This window comes from Ranitomeya imitator, chromosome 3 (assembly GCF_032444005.1).
Source record: "Ranitomeya imitator isolate aRanImi1 chromosome 3, aRanImi1.pri, whole genome shotgun sequence".
NCBI lineage: Eukaryota > Metazoa > Chordata > Amphibia > Anura > Dendrobatidae > Ranitomeya > Ranitomeya imitator.
In genome coordinates this window covers 352,682,697-352,690,687 of record NC_091284.1, presented here as the reverse complement: position 1 = coordinate 352,690,687, position 7,991 = coordinate 352,682,697, and the positions used below count along the sequence as shown (strand labels likewise).

The 7,991-nt window shown below is 43.1% G+C and overlaps 1 long non-coding RNA gene across 1 annotated transcript; it reads right to left on the bottom strand.

Annotated features, from left to right (window-relative positions):
- Positions 1-307: 307 nt before the first annotated feature.
- On the bottom strand, positions 308-3,571 carry LOC138672092 (uncharacterized). The gene is made up of 3 exons (XR_011319571.1): positions 2,960-3,571; positions 1,591-1,709; positions 308-395 (listed from the first exon to the last, which is right to left on the bottom strand). It is a non-coding gene; the product is annotated as an uncharacterized lncRNA (long non-coding RNA).
- Between the last annotated feature and the right edge of the window lie 4,420 nt (positions 3,572-7,991).

The following is a 7,991-nucleotide window of genomic DNA, read 5'->3' as shown; positions in this document are numbered from 1 at the left end:
CCCATCCGTAACCCCCCATACCCATACAAAGGATCTAGCTAGCCATGACGGCAGGTAAGTAAACGGGGCCACAACTGGCCGTACACAATCCAAACAGGTAATATATAAATAAATTAACAAATCTAAGCCCTGCCAGTAGACTAGACCTGAATATCCGACACAGTAGCACATGATGTACAGAATCTAAGAGTATACACAACTATTATGGTGATACAGCGATGATAGAACAGTAATGAGAATAAGAGGTGCTAAAATCATGAATAATTTCTTTGTTCTCTGCTTGACATGCCACTAGTGTTCCCAGGAAATCGCCGTGTCCTCCGTACATCCAAGAGACAATCTATTATAGAGGTGGGCATCGAAACAGGATCCGAAGATGTTGTTACTAACTGTAGCTAGAATGGGGGTAAAAAGAAAAAGGGTAAATATATAATACAGAGTGGGGTCCTAAGACTCCATCAGCCGTAAGACTATTAAATACGCCATCATGGGCCAACAGGTAGAATAAGGAGGACATAAGACTAAAGGGAACAGAAGGAAACCTAAAGGATAAGCGATAAAACCAAAGTAGTATATGAGCACAAAGACAACAGACAAACAACAATGAATAAAATTCGCGCTAGTCCAAGAAAGATTTAAAGCTAATATATTCGTTAAGCCCATTGGGGGCCATCGTGTCCAGATCCACCGTCCATCTAGTTTCCTTTTTTAAAAGCTCCTTTTTATAGTTACCACCTCTGATACCTAGCTGCACCCGATCGATCCCTCTAACTTTAAATGTTCTGGGATTACTATTATGGTGTTGCCTGAAATGCCTAGGTATCGTTTTTAATGTATCTATATCCACTGCCATGGCCGCATTCTTGATGTCTCGTACGTGCTCCAACACCCGCACACGTAGCTCCCGCGTGGTCATGCCGATGTATATCAGATTGCACTCGCATTTGGCATAATATACCACATTGTCTGTTCTGCAATTAATAAAGTGGGTAATAGAAAAACTTCTATTACCACTACTATTGGCAAATGTGGAAGTTCTCTCCAGAAAACGGCATGCAGAACAGCTACCACATTGAAACGATCCCCACCTAGGGCCAGTTCTCTCAGTAAAGTATGTTCTCTGGGGTGCAACATAGTGGCTCTTTGTCAGTATATCTTTTAAATTTCTAGACCTACGCCAGGTTACAGAAGGATAGGTCGAAATGTGTGGTGCCACATCCTCATCTGCCAAGAGCACAGGCCAATATTTACGTAAGGTACTCGATAGCCCCTTCCATTCGGAATTGAAGGAGGTAATGAAGCGGACCAGTGAGTTCTCTTTATCTTCCATTGGAGTCTTATGTCTGGATTGGGCCAGGAGTGCGTCACGTGACGCAAACTTGGCCCTCCTATAACCTGCACGGATCACCTTACGGTTGTATCCTCTTTGTTGCAAATTCCTCTTGAGGACCATGGCCTGTTGTTCAAATGTATGGTCATCAGAACAAATACGTCTGATACGAAGGAACTGGCTGATGGGTACTGATCTAAAGGTTTGAGGATGATGCGAAGACGTGGCATGTAATAAAGCATTGGTGGCAGTGGACTTACGGAAGACATCAGTGGAAATGAATCCCCCGCCATCCCTCACAAGAGACACATCCAGGAATTCCACTTCCTTTTTACTATATTTCCACGTTAGATTGATGTTCAGATGATTATCATTCAACCTGTTCAGAAAGGAAATGAGAGAAGCCTCAGAACCCTGCCAGATAAAAAGTACATCATCTATATAGCGAGACCATGAGACCACGGCGTCAATACCCTCTGTATTTTGGACAACCTCACGTTCCCACAGCCCCAGGAAAAGATTAGCGTATGAGGGCGCACAAGTCGCCCCCATCGCAGTTCCCTGGAGCTGTAGGAAGTAACGGTCTTTAAAAACAAAAAAGTTATGAGTGAGGGAAAAATAAAGCAAGTCCAAAATAAAACTACAAAGTCGTTCATTGGTATGGGCACTAGTAAGAAAAAATCTAGACGCCGCGATCCCATGGTCATGCCATATAGATGTGTAGAGTGACTCAACGTCACAGGTCACTAGATACATGTTATCTTCAAGCTGTATACCATTGAGGCGATTCAAGATGTCTGTTGTGTCGCCTATAAAGGACGGCAGGGTCTCTACACACTGCTGGAGATAAAAATCAATATACCTACAGATCTTTTCAGTGAGGCTCCCTATGCCTGACACTATAGGTCGACCGGGCGGGTTGGTAGTATTCTTATGGACTTTCGGTGTAAGGTAAAATGTAGGTACTATGGGAAATTCCACCATAAGTCCCTCCATCATTTTGGTGGAAATGACACCAGTATCTCTAGCCAACCTGAGTATGGATTCTAATTCCATTTTGTAGCATTCAAGTGGGTTATTTGTTAGTCGTCTGTAGCACTGGGCTACATTTAATTGTTTGAATGCCTCCCGTTCATACATATCTGTTGGCCAGATCACAACATTACCCCCCTTGTCAGCAGGTTTTATGACTATATCTTTCATGTTTTTCAGTTCTTTGATAGCTCTATTTTGCATTGCTGACAGATTGTAATTTGTGGGTTTTGTTGGAATATTGGCTAAATCTTTTTTTACTAATTTCACAAAAATGTCAACGTTAGGGCATATCCCACTAGGGGGGAAATGTTGTGATCGGCCATACAGGTACGTGGGGACACTTACTTGACTCTGTGTCTCCTGTTCAGCTAGAAGATCCTCAAGATCGGACAGGGTTCTAGCCTCAATATCACTAGGGGAAATACTTTTCGTCTGATTAGCAAAAAATTTTTTGAAATTCAGCTTCCTAGCGAAGAGCTCTAAGTCTTTAATCATGGTAAAGGTATTAAAGGGTGCCACTGGTGCAAAAGTCAGCCCTCTCTCTAGAACCTGTGTTTGTGTGGATGTGAGCACTCTCTCCGAGAGGTTAATTACCTTTAATACCGAGGTTGTCGTCTCTCCCTCCTTGTTGCGTTCCGCGTATTCATAGGACGGAAAGGGGTGGCGGCTTGTTGAGGTGGTTGTTCTACCCGTCGTGCCTCTCCTACCCCACCCCGTTTGTCTAAAAAAGACTCTCCACATGATTCTTCAGATTGTGTGGATATAATAGATGAAGACCTTGAATGCTGTCTTTGATTAGATTTTTTGTTATTGCTAAATTGCCACCTATAGACTCTTCTCTGCTCGTAATCCTGTTGATCTCTGCGGAACTTTTTAATCTTCTGACTCTGTATATCTTGTTCCCACTTATTTAATTCAGCCTCAATTTCTTTGTCAAATTTGTTGCACTCCTCTACCGTTAGGGTGGCTTGAATCTTGGTTCTCAAAGAGTCAATTTCACCTTCAATATTGTCAAGTTTCTTTTTATCAGACCCGATTAGTAACTCCAACAATGTACGTGAGCATCTAGATAACGTATCTTCCCACTTGCTCGTAAATGCTGAATCACAATCAGATGTGGGGTAGATCTGGACTCTAAGCCCCCTGGGAATGATGTCTTTTTGAAGATAGTTTTCTAATGATACCTTATTCCACCACACCTTAGTACGTGTGTGGAGTAAACTCCTAATATTAGCTTTCAAATCTTTCACATCACCAGCTTCCGCATCAGCCCCTGACTTCTCACCAAACAGGACCCCTAACTGGTTAATCCAGACTTTATCACGTTTGCGGAAGTCCATGTATGCATTAGTAGAGGTATCTGTAAACACAGACAAATACAGATGTAACAAAAATAGCACACCCTCATAGAAATAAATAAGATCCCTTCATATATAATATAGATAAACCAATGGAGAGCCCATGAAGACACTGGATCAATGATAAAAACACCAAACACTTTATTAGAACAAATCTATAAAAAATACATATAAGACAGTATAACAAACTGGTGAGATATAATATACCATAGATACAGGGTCATAACAGAAGCACAAGACTGGTCCGACTCCCTTGCATAATAACTAATATAGAATAACTACCACAGATGTGTGGGAATCATGTAAACATAAAGGCTCATAAATAGTACTGGAAGTGCGGCTAACCTGCAATATATATGCAATATATACCGTATGTGAACAATTCCACATCAGATAACAAAATCACATGGAGGTAACGATATGGCAGTCACACATACCTGTAGACATAATGGAGCCCAAAAGAAGGGAGTCGTACAGACTAGGCACACCTCGACGCGCGTTTCGCTGCGACGGCAGCTTCGTCAGGAGGTACAGTGGCCTGTCTGCTGAAGCCCTTATATATATAGTCCCCCTAATGTGTGGATGTAAAACACCTGTGACGCGGCGCATCGGCGTCATGATGCGGCATCACCGCGGGGACGGCGCTCAGTGTGCACGTCATCCGGTCACGTGCTCCGGTCACATGACCGGGCACGTAACCAGGACGACTGAGCATCACAAGAAGCACCTCCCCACAGCAGCGCCGCAGCTCCTAGCAGAGTAGGCCCTTTGGGCTTTATGGTAGATCAGAATGCAGACGTGGGGTTCCTAAATGATGTCCAATTATTACTTAGCCTTACTAATCCAGAGGGGGAAATAACACAGACTCAGTCTCAGGATAGAGTTCCTTTCACAGGAGGTGTGCCCTCCACGTTTATGCCACCAGTGACACCGGGCAACGTGATAGATGTATTTGAAAAACAGGTCATAAAGGAAGTCGAAGCTCTTTTATATAAGAAATCACCCATCAACCTGACTACAATAGAAAAGGCGGCATTGAGAGATATCAAAAGTTGGTCAGATACGATCATACGTACAGCGGATAAAGGTGGTAATACTGTGCTGTTGTCTAGAGATTTTTATATGGCGGAAGCACATTTTCAGCTGTCTAAAATTGATACTTATCAGAAACTAAAAATAGACCCCACACCTAACTATAGTAATAATTTACGCACATTTTTAAGAACTTATGTGGAAGGGGGAATAATTTCAGCTAAGCAGGCAGAAAAGTTACTCCCTAATTTTCCGAAAAAGCCACACTGGTACCATGTACCGAAAATACATAAATCTCTAACAGCACCACTTGGCCGCCCCATAGTTTCAGGGGTAGGCTCATTGACAGAACCATTATCTAGATATCTTGACTGGCTCCTACATCCCCTTTTAACTGACATTCCTTCCTATATACGGGACACAAAGAGTTTTTTAGAGGTTTTGAAAAAATTCACTTGGCAAGAAAGCTTTGTTATGGCCTCAATAGATATAGAGAGCCTTTATACCCGTATACCGCAAAACCGAGGGGTACAAGCAGTTAGGGAATTGCTCTCCTGCACAGCAACAGATTCAAAGACGATTAATTTCATTTGTGATGGCTTACAATATATATTGACACACAATGCCTTCCAATTTGATTCTACGTGGTTTGCGCAAGTAGAAGGGACTGCAATGGGTTGCATGTACCCTAGCTAACCTGTTTTTGGCCATCTTTGAAAATCGCTATGTGTATGCAGACATCAATCCCTTCCTGAGCCATATAAAACTGTTTCTAAGATTTGTGGATGACATTTTTATTATTTGGGATGGGACTGAAGAGGAGTTCAACCAATTTGTTTGTCATCTAGAACAGGTTAACACCATGAACATGAGACTGACATCAGTTTTTGGTGGGTTAAGTTTGGAATTTTTAGATGTGAAATTGTGGATCCATGAAGGCTTGATATTGACAGAAGTGTTTCAAAAATCGTCAGCAACTAATTCCCTTCTACACTACAATAGTGCACATTCCCTCCCATATAGCCAATTTCTGAGGGTTGAAAGGATAAACAATAGTGATGAAGGTTTCAGAAGACAATCCCAGGAACTCTATAATAGATTCAGAGCATGAGGTTATCCCCGACAAGTGTTGGATAATGCACAAAAAAAGGCGGAGGTAGAGGATAATACAGGTGTAAGGGCAAAAAAAGAAAAGACGTTACAAAAGAGACTTGTTTTTAGTTTTAAATTTAGCCCTATGGATAATTGCATTAGAACGGCCATTAGAAATAATTGGCATATCTTAGAAAAAGACCCCGCTCTCACAGATCCCACTAGCCACGGACCTCTCTTTGCCTGCTGTAGAGGTAAGAATTTGAAGGACATTTTGGTCCACAATAGAGTAGTTTCCCAAAGACATATGTGGCTACAAACCGGAACACCGCAAGGTAATTTTAAATGTGGTCAGTGCAATTTTTGTAAGTTCCATTTAGTGGATAAATGTATTCAGATAGGACCTGTGCGTCATGTAGTCCTCGATTTGATAACATGCAAAACAACGCATGTAGTATATGTAATTTTTTGTCCCTGTGGATTTTATTATGTCGGCAAGACTATCCGCCCCCTCTTTGTTAGATTTAGGGAACATTGCAACTCCATTAAGACAGGTAAAGGGGTCCCCCGATTGATTAGCCACCTACGAGTCAAACATGAAGGCAATGCAGCAGTGATGCGGTTTGCCGGCCTAGAAAGGGTTAAACTCCCTCCGCGAGGTGGGGATCTGCATAGACTTACTTCAGAGGGAGGAGAAATGGATACTGAGAGTCAATGCCACAGGACCTTTAGGTCTCAATGAGAGATCAGATATGACAGTTTTCTTGTAAATGGAGTTAGTCTTCCCATAGTACTGTATAAATAGTTCATTCATTAAGTGTTACAATACATTTGTTGTTACGTGTTGTTTTTAATCTGTTTGTTCATTTTATCTGATTAGTAAGTGTCTGGTTGTCTCAGCTGACATTGAGGTAGGGGCGGTAACTTTGCAGGGTTCTGATCGCATAAAGTTCCCCTCCCCCCAGTCTTACCTTAGACCCGTAGAAGCGCAGCAGCGCGAAACGGCCGTGTCTCGTGACACCCACGTTCTCCTGTGAGACCTTGCTATACATTTTATGCCACAATAAAGACTGAACATTTCTTCTGGATGGTGAGTGCTCCTTTCTACTTCTCCTTCGTTGTACTAATATTTCTCTTCTGCTTGCACTAGAAATGCTGCCTTTTAGGCTTGTTGGGATGGAAGCTTTCCGCAACCTGATGGCAGCATCCATCCCAAGGTACTCGGTCTCCAGTCGCCACTATTTCTCCCGGTCTGCAGTACCGGCATTACACCACAACTTTACCCGTGCCCTCAACAATGCTGTTACCAGGAAAGTCCACCTAACCACGGACACGTGGGCAAGTGCTTGTGGGCAGGGATAGTACATCTCAATGACGGCACACTGGGTTAACATGGTGGAAGCCGGGACCCAGTCGGACCTTGGGATGGAACACATCCTCCCCACGCCGAGGATTGCTGGCCCTACGTTATTCAGGGTTGCCCCCACAGTCTACAGCTCCTGCACCTCCCCTGTTATGATCTGGTGGCCTTGGAGCAGCATGAGACGTACTCTGGAGAAGGTGGTCCCTGTACTGACCGCAAACCCTGAACCTAGCAGCGCAACTAGAAGTAGCTGTGGGGGGTACCTTACACTCCCTAGACCCCTCGGCACAGCCTAAGGTCTAACTACCCCTAAAGACAGAAACAGGAAACCTATCTTGCCTCAGAGAAAATCCCCAAAGGATAGATAGCCCCCCACAAATATTGACTGTGAGAGGAGAGGGAAATAACATACGCAGATATGAAATCAGATTTTAGCATAGGAGGCCATACTAGCTAAAAAGAAAGAATAGAACAGAGTACTATGCGGTCAGTATAAAAACACTAGAAAATATCCACCGCAGAAAATACGGATCACCACATCTGACTAAAGACAGGGGGGGTATATCTGCATCTCCAGAGAAATAGCTAGGCTGCAAAAAATCCTTCACAGACCAAGCTGGACAAGACAAAAACATGAAAATGCACAGAACTATAAGGTCCACTGCAGGTGGACAGCAAAAACAAAGCCAGGACTTATCTTTGTAGAAAAACACAGCAAACTGGAGAGACCAGCAGGGAAGTGAATCCTTCAAGAACAATGGACAACTGGCACTGACCAAAG